We start from the raw sequence: 12,922 nt of genomic DNA, 5'->3' as shown, positions 1-12,922 counted from the left end.
GAGATTGAATAGATGTAAGGGCTCAGCCCAGGTGAGCAAAGGTTTGCAGGTGGGAATGGGCCCTGGAGCAATGGCCTAGCGGATATGTGTCTGAGCTCATCAGGTGACCATGTCAGATGATGAGATGGGGCTTTGAACGCCAAGCAGATGGTTTGGCGCTGACAGGCGAGGCCACAGGGAGCCATTGCTGTCTTAGGAGCCTCTTTCCCTCCCTCCTGAGGCAGCCTCCCTCTCGCACAGCAGAGCAATTTCCCAAAGCATTTTCTCTAATTTGTGATTGTTTTTCTAACCAGAAGCAGCAAGAGTCTCCAGCTTCTCCCAGCCCGTAAGCCAAGCCTGACGGAGCTGCCAAAGCTGCAGGTCTCCACCCCCAGCCCAACCCACTTGGGGACTTACAAGTCCCTCTGTCCCAAAAGCCCACCCACGGTACTAGGCAGGCTGCGGGGAGGGTCTTATGGTCCCAAATCCAGGGGCTTCTTTCCCAGCCTGAAGCTGGCTGAGTTGATGCAGAGACCTGGGAACGACTTTAAGCTGGGGCCACCCACTGCTGGCTGATGGTGCCCCACAGACCTCAAGGGCTGGTACCCTGGGACAGAGGGTGGCATGAGGGCTCAAAGCCAGGGGCTGCTCGAGGGCTCCAGGAGGGGCAGGAGCTGGGTGAGGAGGTCAGGGCTCTGTCAGTAGGGATGAGGGCTCCTTGAGGGAATGCAGGCTCAGAGAGGAGATGAGTCTTCAGTTCAGGGGACAGAAATTCTGTGGGAGAACAGGGGCTCTGGAAGGGGCAGGCATTCCAGAAGGTGACCAGGAGCTAAGTAACAGGAGGTGCTCAGGGACGGAACGGGGGCTCAGGGATGGGATGGGTCTCCAGGAAGGGTGGGGGCTCCGTGGAGGGTTAGAGCTTTCACAGGGGGTGCAGGAGCTCTGTGGAGATTCTGGGGAATTGGGGGCTCTATCCTGAGAGAGGACCAGGCCTCCACAAGGAGATGGGGACTCCAAGAAGAGACGGGCGCTCTGTGGGAGGTGGGGATCTGGCCAGGGGCTCAGCTGCAGGGCTGGGGTTTGTGAGCACAAAGGCTCAGAAAAGAGAGTGCGGGCTCGGTGAGGGGATGGGGGCTAACCCACCGGGGACAGAGGCTCTGGGAGGGGCTCCGGGCTTTCCAAGAGGATGAGGGCTTGGAGAGAAATGGTGGCTTATGAAGGGACAGTGGCAGTGAGAGAGTGGGAAGGCCCTTCCTCCAAGGTCGTTTTGGGGATTAAATGCAGCCATCTCCTCCCCGACCCACTACCCGGGTGCCCTACCTCAGCTGACCCATCCTAGCCACAGGCTTGTCTCCTTGGCTTACACAGCCCTGTGCCCCTGATGGTCCCCTCACCTTGGTCCTCTGCTCCACCACTCCCCCTACCCACCTCTCCTCGAGGCAAGATCCCGATGCCTCCTCTACTAACTCCTCCACAAATGTCCCACTCTGCACGCATTTCCTCAAAGTCACCTCTATAGATTTTGATATCCTCCTACAGCCCAAATGCATTATCAGGTCGGTACTTCAGACACCTGTAATGATCAATAAGGTAGTCCTCCCTCACAGCCAACCTCAATCTGTCTAGCTGCAAGTGCAGCCAATTTCCTCTGTTCTGTCCTGGAAATAGAAAAAAAAGGCTGATCTACAGGCCACTGTTCATTCCATTCTTCATCGCTTTGGATACATAAAGTCTCCTCTCAAACCTCTCTCTTCTAGGTAAAATCATTCTGGTCCTTTCCCTTGGCTTTTCTAATCATTATCTTTCGTATCAGGTATCTTGAAAGGCTGTGTTAAGATTTTATCAGAACGTGGCACATAGTAGGCTCACAAGAAATGTATCTTGGATGGATGGAGAAGTTGGTAGATATTGAGGGTGAATGAGGATGGAGAGATGGGTAGTAAGATGGAAAGAGAGGTGGTGATACATGTGTGGGTAAATGACAGGTGGGTGGGTAGATGGGTGGAGGTGGGTGAGGGGTGAACTGCAGGCAGATGGATGTTTAAATGGAGGTGGGTGGGCTGGAGGATGATGGATTGGATAAATGGATGGATTGATGAATGGGTGGATGGATGGATGGATGGATAGATGGGTGGGTGGATGGATGAGTGGATGGATGGCTGGCTTAGATGGGATGCTGGCTGGATGAATAATCTCAGCTGGCATCTCAATTTTCCCCTATATCTCCCAAGTATAGGCTCCCCTAATTTGGTTAATGGACCCCAGTTCTCCCAGACACCAGGCCTGAGACTTTATCATATTTCATTCCTTCCTCTCCCTTACCTCCCACAACCAAGCAGCTCTGAGTCCTGTTGATCCTATTTCCTTGGGGCCTTTCTCCCTGGCCCCTGTTCTCTACAACTTCATTAAGCCACCACCCCACTTATCTCCTGGACAATTTCAGCTGACCCTGTCTTTCGCCTCCTTTCTCTTTCCTTCAAGTCCATCCGAAAACACTGTCAACAGTAAGATCTTTCTACAGCTTAATTCCAGCCAGCAACCTTCAATAGCTTCCTATTGCTTACATTCCTCAGCCTGGAGCTCCACGCATCCGAATTCAGCTGCACCTTCCCTTTCTGGTCCTCTCTGTCTTTCCTCCCCTCCATGTCCTCTGTGCCCTGGTCAATGGGGCAACCGGCTGACACCCAAGCATTCGCCAAGCTCCTCCTCTTTGCTCACACCCTTCCCACCTGCTGGAAACACCTCCACCTGCAGCAGCGTCATCCTAGCTTCAACACACAGCTCAAATACTGCCTCCCGCAAGAAGCCTCCCCCAGTGCCTTCGACCAGACAGAGTCAAGTGCGTAACTTCCTCAAGAGCATTTATGGAGCACCTACTATGTGCCCAGCTGGTTAATAGGGTCCTAATGGTGGGAGGGCTAGGACACAGGAGAGACACAACCTTTGCCTACCAAGGTACGCAGCCTGCTCATGTAGTCACGTGTGTGTGAGCATGCAGGTGCGTACAAACATATACAGAATTCAAGGGAAAAAAATAAGGGCACAGTGGCTCACGCCTGTGCGAGACTGTCTCAAAAAAAATAAAATAAATAAAAAATAATAATAAGGGCAAAATAGCACAGTATTAGTAGCTAGGGCTTATAGAGCACTGAATATGGGCCTAAGTGCACTGTTCTAAGTGCTTTACTTCTAATAATTCATTTTGCCTTCTCAATAATCCTATGAGATAGGTACAGATGAGGAAACTGAGGCAGAAGGTCACTCAGCTAGTAAGTGGCAGGGCAAAGATGGGAACCCTGGTAGTCTGGCTCCCAGGCAGTTCTCTCAACAGTGCACAGTAGTGTGTCATAAATAGCGCTGTTGGAGTGGGGTGGAGAAAGAAAAGTCATGACAAGGCTCATTCTGACCTCCCAGCCCCCCTCCCACCCTGTCAACCCATCTCCCTTCTCTTCAAGCCATTTGAATAAATGGACACTGAAATAGATTCAGCTAGGGGCAAAGGATTCAGTCTGCTCTGAGACACCACAGGGCCCTGGGCAAGTTCCAGCCTCTCCCTGGGCCTCAGTTTCCCTTCTGTATCATGGACTTGGACTCATCAGTCCCTAAAGGCCCTTTCAACTCTAAAATGCATAACCCTAAACACAGCCACTTGGATCCTAGAAGATGCAAGCCTTGGCAGCCTCCTGGCCTGGGGGCTGGGCTGCCTCTCCCAAGAACTCTCTGTTGTCCCTGAATACACAATTTCAGCCTCTGGTCCCTGTGGGCCCTGCTGTGAGGCCACAGTCCTATGTCTGGTTACCTGAGTCTGTCTGGCTTGTCACCTACCCATCATCTTGTCTACCCGCTGACCTGGATCCACCTGCTTCTGCTTCCCATCCATCAGCCTGCCCGGGCCCATCCACCTTATGTCCCCCACCTGCCTGGTGCCTGTCACTCTGCCCATCACACACACAAGCGCGCGTGTGCATGCGCGTGCACACACACATACACACACACTCCACCTCCCCAGCTCCCCTCCCCTACGCTGCAAGCACTACGGTGACAACAAAGAATATGCGGCGGGGCCTTCTGCTTTTTTCACTCGCAGAGGGGTCTGTGGTGTTAACATCTGGACCTACTTTCCAGAAGCCAAAACAGTTCTCTGCCATCCAGCATCCTTCCCTTCCCCAGGGACCCCCCAGCCCCCTCTTTGCTGGCCCCAAGGGCTTCTACTTGAGGAATCTGGTCAGGGCCACACAACTCCTGCCAAAAACGTCCAAGCGGTCCCTGAAGAAATCATCGGACAAGAGCGTGAAGATGTGTGTACAAGGATGTTCATGGCAGAATTGTTTGTAATAGCGAAGGATTGGAAACAACCCAAATGTCCAACAGTGGGGGCTGGTTAAATGAATTATGGGCAGCCACACAATGGAGAACCATGCAGCTCTTAAAAAATGATGATGTAGATGTATATTTATCGAAATGGCAAGACATTCACAATATATTATAGGGTGAAAAAAAGCAGGTTACAGAGGCATATATATAAAGTGAGATGCCATTTTTATTTTTTAAAAATCTATATATGTCAAGAAGGATATGCACTGAAATGGTAGCCAAGTGGTGGTAAAATTATGGCTAATTAAAAATGCTTTCATATATAAAAAGATACATACATATATACATATATATAAATTTACACACGCACACACATAGAGAATCACTGTGTATTAAATACTTCACATAAGCCCAGTGCAGTGCTAAGCGCTTTGTCTGTATTACTTCATTTCTCCAGAGTACTTGGAGGTAGGTTTTATTAAAACCATTTTCCAGATGAGGAAACAGAGTCTCACTCAGCTATTAAGTGGCAGAGCTGGAACTTCAACTCTGCTCTGACTCCAGATCCCGTGCACCTAATCAGTAGGTTGTCATGTTTCTCATTTTCTCATTTTGTTTAGCTGTAACTTGCCTATTAAAAAAAAAAAAAATATATATATATATATGGCTGGGTGCGGTGGCTCACGCCTGTAATCCCAACACTTTGGGAGGCCAAGGAAGGTGGAGCACCAGAGGTCGGGAGTTCGAGACCAGCCTGGCCAACACGGTGAAACTCTGTCTCTACTAAAAATACAAAAATTGGCCGGGTGTTGTGGTGGGCGCCTGTAATCCCAGCTACTCGGGAGGCTGAGGGAGGAGAATTGCTTGAACCCGGGAGGCAGAAGTTGCAGTGAACCGAGATTGCGCCATTGCACTCCAGCTTGGGCAACAAGAGTGAAACTCCGTCTCAAATATATACATAATATATATATATATATTATATCGACTTGAGTGATAAAGAAACAACAGAAGTTAATAAGACAATGAAAGAATGAGACTGGTGAACTATACACGGCAATGTGCCCTCAACTTCTGGGCTCCTAGACAGGAGCTCCCCACCAGCCGGTGCATCCTTCTCTCCTCTCTAAGTGCCTCTGTATTAGCATGGTCCAGCTCTCTGGGGAGGGGCCAGGCAACCCTGGTTAGAATTGGGCCTTAGTCTTGCAGACTTCAAGGCTGCATGGCCTCAGGCCCCCTCTCCTCACACCCAAATTTAATTCAGTGAATGGAGTGAGTGCAGCTTTGCACCATATGCCACGCTAGACCCTAGGGAGGAAAAAATGAAAAAGCCCAGCGCCTGCCTTCAAGATCTTCTCATACAGGGCTTGGTTTCTCAGCCTCCACACTATCAACAGTTTGAGCTACATGAGTCTTTGCAGTGGGGTGGGGGGGACTGTCTTGTGCGTTGTAGGCGGTTTAGCAGCATCCCTGGCCTCTACCCATCAGATGACAGCAGCAGCCTTCTACGCAGTAGTGACAGCCAAAAATGTCTCGAGACATTGCCAAGAGTCCTCTGGGGGGCAAAATTGCCCCCAGTTGAAAAACACTGATCTAATGTGCTGCAGATGACACAAGGCAGGCAGTGAGAAAAGAAAACTAAACTAATTGCTACAGAGGTTCATAATATAGACAGGAGTCACGTGTGCCTGGCTGGGTCCAAGAAGGCTTCCGAGGATGAACCCGTCCCCAAACCTCGAGAGCGCCTCAAGGTTCTTTCCATTCTACAGACTCATCCTGGATGGTGAGCTCCTCCTTCCTCATGGCCTCAAAACTCTATTTCCAGCCCAGAACTCTCTGAGTGGGCCTAGATGTTTTTGATTGACTATCCATCCGGCATCCCCACTCATGCATCCCATTAGGATCTCACCCTCGACCTGTCCACAGCTGGTCCTCACCTCTTCTTAAAAGCCCTTCTCCTCTTCATTTCACATCTTCACGACCCACACAGCCTCCGGAGCCAGGAATGGGGGCTCCTTCTCTCCCCCATGCCCACGCAGTTACTCAGCCCTGTCCATTCCACTCCCACAACCCTCACGAGTGAGTCCCCCTCCATGCCTCAGACCCAGACACCAGCAGCCCAGGACCTGGTCTTCCCCACCCAGCAGCAGGATGAGGCTTCTCATGGCGAATCTCCACACGCCACTCTCCTGCTGAAAACCTGTGCATGGCACCCCATTGCTCTCCGGATGAAGGCCAAGCTCCTTGTGTGGCTTTCAAGACCCATGGGACCTGGCTGCTGCCCACCTCGCTGGCCTGGTTTCCTGTGACTCCCACTCCCTGAACCCCAACCTCTGTGTGTTCTACTTCAGCCAACTGAACTCTCAGTTCCTGTGCTATTCTCCCTCCCCTTGGGGCCTTGGTACCCCTTAGCCTGGAGGCTGCCTTCCCTGCTCTTGTTCCTCCCTACCCCCCTTTATCCCATAGATAAAACCACGAGACAGCCTGCAGGTGTGCCTCAACATCACTTCCTCCTAGAAGGCTCTGCTGCCCCACCCACTGGCTGTCACAGTTATGAGAATTGTTCATCTTCCTCCCTGGACCACCAGACTCCTGTTGGCTGGGATTCAGGCTGCTTGCTCACCATTGTGTCTCTACCATGCAGCACAATGCTTAACACATAGTAATGCTCTATGTATATATGTAAATATATATATATATATATTTTAAACTGGATAATAAATGGATGATCAGACAGACAGATGAGTGATGCAAGGAAGAGGTGCTATTTGGGTTGGGTCCTTAATGCTTTGGAATATCTTCAGGGAAGGTTGTTCAGGTGGAAGGGCAGGTGGGGCTGGATGCGGGAGTGTCAGATTGGAGGCACAGTGGGAGATAAAGGAGGATGCAGACGGATTACAAGGACCTTGAATGTCATAGTGCCGAGTCTGGACTTAATTCAGTAGGCAATGGGGAGCCATGGAAGGGTTTTAATCAAGCCAGTGACACGATCCCACCTGTGTTAGAGAACGATCGCTCTGGTTGCCGCAGGGGTTGCAGCGGGAGGGTATCAGAGGCTGGGAGGCCAGGGAGGAGGCTGCCACAAGAGGTTAGGCATGAGCCAGTGAGGTCTGAGCTGGAGCAGGGATCGCGAGATGGATGAGAGGGGAGAAAAGGTAGAGATTAGGATGAAATGAATCTGTGGGACTCTAGAACATGTTCTCACACTGCCGGCTGCATGCAGGGACTCCACCTTCCTCAAGGCAAAAGAAGAAGGATCCTGAAGTCAGAGACAGATCCTGGTGGTCCTAACTCAATTCCCCTCCTGCAGGGGTGCAGGCAGCTAAGATCACGTGCAAAACCAAACAAGGAGGAACTGCTGCCTTTACCCCATGGGAACCAAGGAATATAAACGGAGGGATATGAATAATAACAATACTGCTTTATGTATGGGGTGTCCTATGTGCCAGGCATTGTGCTCAGCACCATACATCCTCATGCACATTTGATCTTCACAACAACCCAATGAGACAGGTATTACATTTTCCTCCATTTCACAGAGGAAGAAACTAAGGCTCAGAGAGGTAAAGTAACTTGCCAGCAAGTCACAAACTCAGGCTGGTTGGACTCCAATGCCTACGCGCTTAATCATCTATTTATATTATGCACAGGAAAGAGCTGGTAACAAGTGGATGGCTGAAGGCTTGTGGGTCTGATGACAAAGCAAGAAGTTCCCAGCCTAATCCCAATGTGACAGCAGGAAGGAGCCTGCTGATGGGGCATGGAGGGAAATGTGGGGGAAGAAGGGAATTCCTCCAGGTTGCTGCACCTCATGTGTTTGAAATCAGACCCACATATTCGGAAAGGTGTGTGCCCATCATAAGAGAACTGAGCTAAGGAGTGAGTAGTGAGTATATCCTTAACCCCCAGATGGGCCACCTTTGGGGTAATTAAAGAAAGGGATCCTTTTCTGGGGGTAAGCAGCCCCATAGGCCCATGGCTGGTAAGTATATGAAGCCTTTTTGCAAATTAGAAAAAGACGCCCCCTCCTCCAGGCAGGCACAGTCTGTCTTTGGGGCACCTGACTTGGAGAGTGGAGCTTAAAATAGATTTCAGTCTCTGCTCTCCTCCTGCATTAAATGCCCTTGGACAGTCAACGACCTGCCCAACTGCATATAACAGCCATGCCTCCAGCCTTCCTGTCCTATACCTGTTTGCAAGTAGCCACTCTGTATCATCAACAATGAGAAAATGTTCCTCCTGCCAGATACACAGAGCTCAGATCACTCCACAGACAACTTTCTTGCTAGGCCTTGTCTCCTCCTATCATGCCCACTGCCCCGATGAAAAGTTGGGGTCAGAGCCCGTCCTGGTAGTGAAATATCTAGGCTTTCTCTAGAGAGGCCAGAATCAAAACACAAGGTTCTAGGAAGGAGAGGCCCTGAGTTGAGAGCTCCATCTTAAAGGTGCTTTGAGGAACCCGGGGTGGAGGGTGTGCCCACTCTTGCGGGGGGCATGAGGCTTTTCTCTCTGAGCCTGACCTGAGCCTGACCTGGGTTTCCTCTCAGCCTGATTCCCCACCTGGCCCCCAGCCCCTAGCACCCTTCCTGGCTCAGCTATGGAGAGGAATGAGGAAGTCCTTGGCCCTGAGGCCTCAGCCCAGCCACCACCGTAGGGTCTTCTATTCCCTCACTCCCTCCCAGGCCATGCAGTGCCAGCTGCTGCCCGTGTTATATAAACAGAAATCATTCACTCTCTCTCCCTCTACCTGAGGCTGCATTTCAGATTGGAGCTTCCTGATAGAAGAAAAAGGGGAGGGGGAAGAACAGAGAGAGAGAGGAGAGGAAGTTTAATTGGCTGACTCTTATCGCCCATGTGGTAAATAAACTGACTGCTCCGAACTTTGCCAACTCGGGAGGAGACGGGCGCTCCTGGGCTCCCTGCCCCAGCTATGGCCCGGCCCCCTGTCAGAGGGCTTCAGAATGCAGCGCTCCTGCAAAGCTGTCAGAAAGACCAGTGCCTGGGGAAGCAGCAGGGGCATTGGGGGTTCCAACCTCTAGGTATGATTATTCCAGAGCACGACCAGAAACATCCAGAGATCACAGCCACTCTTTTGACAGAAAGGCTGTGACTCACCCGGAGGTCACAACACACTTTTAGGGGCCAAACTTTGTCCTCTGCTTCTGCTACTCGGCGTCTCTGCTAAAGGCATTCAACAGCTTTCCTCCCGCACTGGCCTGGGAGCACTGGAGGTCTAACTTGAACACCTCATGCTGAATTTAAGCAAGTGTCTTCTTGTCCTGCCTGCAGCGTGAAGCCAAGAAACGGCTCTGTTTTGCCCCAGGTCTACCCAACACATAAGCAGCATTGGTGAGGCCTGGAAGTCAAGATGCCTGTGTTCCTATTCTGGCTCTGGGTATAGCTTACCATGTGACCTCGGGCTGCTGTTGCCAATCTTTGAAAATGGAAAAGAGGGCAGCCCAGGTGGTCTTCAATGTGCTGCGCACAGTTAGGAATAGGGAAAGGGGTTCTTGTCTCCAGGGGTCCCCAAGAGGTACAGGTGCCCCTTAGCTGAGAGAGACCTGGCTGGCTTTATAAAGTACCTGCCCCCGAGGCATTGGCAGTGGTGGTCCCAGAAGGGCACACAGACATCTCCAGGAAGCGGTGTTTAAATGTTGGCAATGCCCTTCCCTTCCAGGAGGAATGGAAGAGGAGTGTCCCAGACACTGGGACAAGGAAGGAAATAAGGGTGAAGTAGAGAAATGGCTGGGGCCGGGAACAGGTGAGGGCTACAGAAAAACTGAGGCAGACAGGATAGAAGATGGGTCGGGGGGGACGAGGAAATGGTGGGCAAAGACCAAAGGATGTCACTATGGGTGTAGAGGCCAAATTTCAACAAGGGCTGTAGACTAGGGGCAACTGAGGGGGACGGAGTGGGCACTGATGGACACACATACAGGATACAAATGAAGGACAGAGAGACATAGTGGTTAGGGAGGAGCCTTTGGGCCCTAGGGCAGCAGTGATGCTGATATAGGGTATTGGCGCTGACCCGTGGGAGAAGAGGATGAGATCCTGAACCTGTGTGGAGGGGCCAGAGAGAGCTGGCAACAGCCAAAGCCCTCAAATGAGCCGCTGCCTGTGCTGGGGGCACCTTGGCCAGCCCCAGAAACCTGGGGAGTGCTGGAATCAGCCCCACGGAAAAAGAAGCTGGCATGTGCAACCCTGGCGACGCCCGAAGTGGTGGGAGAGAAGAGGTTCCAAGGAGCGAGCACCTCGGAAAACCTGAGCAGCTTCAAACAGCAGCTTCTCTGCCCGCCACAAGGGGGTGCCCTGCACCTGGGGGAGACCTTGGGGGACCCTGGGTCAGCCCCGCCCGCTGCAGCCCCGCCTGGGACAGGGCCCGACAGTGCCAGAGAAGAGGCAGCGGGGAGGCGCGAGCGAGACGGGTCCACACTGTGCCCACCCAGGGCTGCCCGGCACCCCGCGCGCCCACGCAGTCCACTCTTCCCAGTAAACGCCGCGGCCCCCGAGGGTTAGCCCTAAGTGGCGCTCTCTTTGGACGTTAGGCTGTCGGGGGCCCCGTCCTTCTTCCCCAGCAGAGACGGTGTCTCCGGAGTCGGGTCCTAAGGAAGAGGGCAGCGCTGGCTCTCGCTCACCGCCAGCCCGCCCGACGGCCAGAGGGCAGCGGGTTCGCGCCGGTGGGGCCGGCAGGGGTCCCTGTGGGCCGGCTCCCCGGCTCAGAGGGAGTCAGAACCGTGCGTGTCGCCGCGGCTGGAGTCAGCCTCCGGGTGTTCCCGGACGCGGCACGACCTCGCACACACACACCGCGCGCACACGCTCGCGCCGTGCGGTATTTCCCGGCCCCGGACCCCGCCTCTGGGAGGGGCCGGGGAGCCGAGCCCCGCTAGCAGGGTGGGGGGACCGGGAACGCCTGGGTCCCAGCCCTCGCGTCAGGGCTGTGCGCCACCTTCCCAGCCCCTTTTGGCGCGCCGGCTCGGCCCCTGGAGCTGCCACCCCTGGGCCCGCGGGGGTCCCGGAGGTTCCCGGGCGCGCGGCGGACGAGGTTGTGGGGACGGGTGGGGGCTGCGGGCTTCGGGCCGAGTGGAGGCTCGGCTCCGCGCCCGGGAAAGTTTGGACGTGGGAAACTCCCTCCCCGCCCGCCCGGCCGAGAGGAGGGGGCGCGCAGGGCCGGGCGTAGGCACCCCGGCTCCGCCTGCGGCTGGAGGCTCGCCCCCCGCGCCGCCTGCCCGGCCGCTCCCGCCGGCCAGGGGGCTCCCTCCCTGCCGGGCAGCCTCCCCTCGGCGGCGATCCGGCCGCTCCTCCCGCGGCACCCCGCGCTCTTACCTCGGGGAGCGGCCCGGGGCTCCCCCCAGTCCTGCCGCCTCGGGACGCTGCGTGGGGCGGGAGCCCAGGCGCGGGCGGCGGGCGAGTCCGGAGCCCTGCGGCCGCCCGCAGGAGCCGGAGGGAGAGCGGGAGCCGCGGCGGCGTGTGCGCGCGTGTGTGTGAGCGAGAGAGCGAGAGAGCGAGAGAGCGAGGGAGTGAGCGAGCGAGCGGGAGCGAGGGAGTGTGCGTGTCTGACTGGGGGGAAGTGTGCAAGGGACGGATCCCTTCCTTCCTCCCGCAGCCTCTGGTGGAGACTCGGAGAATGCAGCGCCCGCCGGGCAGGAGCGCCGCGCAGCGCCGAGCCGCAGGCGGCCGCCGGGCCCGGACCCCCGCAGCCGGGGAGCCCCGGCCCCCGCCCCCCGGATCGCGCCCCTCCTACACTAGGAGGGGACAGCCTTTCCCTCTCTCGGGCGGCCCAGTCCCAGGAAACCCCCCAGGGGACAGTGCCCCTCCCTCCTCCAACCCCAGATCCGCGCGAATGGAGCGCCCCCAGGAGGGGGACTATCTACCTCCTCGCCTGGCAGCTCCCCAGGTGGCCGCAGTTTGAGACCAGAGCCTATTTCCCCACCTGATTTTACTGCGAATAGGGATTCCCATTTCCGCCCCCTGACTACTACGGGAGGCCGCCTTCAGAGGAGAGGGGGCGCAGGCGAGGGTAGGAGCAGGCTTCTCCAGTGGCCGCCCCTGGCTTGCTGCCCAGGAAGGCCCCTTGCACAGACCAGATCTGCCAGTTCAGAAACAGTCACTGTGCATTGAGGTGGACAGAGACCAGGTGCCCAGGGCTGAGTCTCCAGGCAGGTGGGAGGTCGGGTGTCCCCGGGAGAGAAACTTGTGGGCTTTTCCTCTGGAGGGTCCCGCTGGACATCTTTGTAACCAACAAAGTAAGCAGGCAAAACAAGACACCTCCATCCTTAACTTGGTGCCACCTTGACCTGGAGAAGTCTCCCAATGAAATCTTCCCACTGCCCAGAAACTCCTTGCTGGTCGGGTTTTCCGTTCTTTTAAAAATCCGGCTGGTCTGCTCCCTGCTGTTTTTTCCACCTGGCCCTGTTTCTTTCTCCTGGCTGCCCGGCTCTCCTTACTGCCTCATCTCTCCGGGATGAGGCCTAATGGAGGAGACCCTCCCACCCCACACCTGAGTTCCCAATATGAGGTTGTTGATGGTAGGATAGGACCAGTGACTCCCATAGACCCACGCTTTGTCTTGGGTTGTAGGTCCCCTTAGGAGTTGCCCGCCCCCCTACTCCCCATGGCTTCCAGATAGGTA

At 54.8% G+C, this 12,922-nt stretch overlaps 1 protein-coding gene across 1 annotated transcript in view; it reads right to left on the bottom strand.

The window, feature by feature from the left end:
* CDH22 (cadherin 22) overlaps positions 1-11,743 on the bottom strand; it is a 135,570-nt gene extending 123,827 nt beyond the window's left edge. Inside the window, exon 1 of the mRNA XM_032142249.2 lies at positions 11,617-11,743. The gene's annotated coding sequence lies outside the window, so the exon portion shown is untranslated. The remainder of the gene's footprint in view (positions 1-11,616) is intronic.
* Positions 11,744-12,922: the final 1,179 nt, after the last annotated feature.

This window comes from Hylobates moloch, unplaced genomic scaffold (assembly GCF_009828535.3).
Source record: "Hylobates moloch isolate HMO894 unplaced genomic scaffold, HMol_V3 SCAFFOLD_21, whole genome shotgun sequence".
Classification (NCBI taxonomy): domain Eukaryota; kingdom Metazoa; phylum Chordata; class Mammalia; order Primates; family Hylobatidae; genus Hylobates; species Hylobates moloch.
Note: the sequence above shows the minus strand (reverse complement) of the source record. Positions and strands in the feature narration are given on the sequence as shown.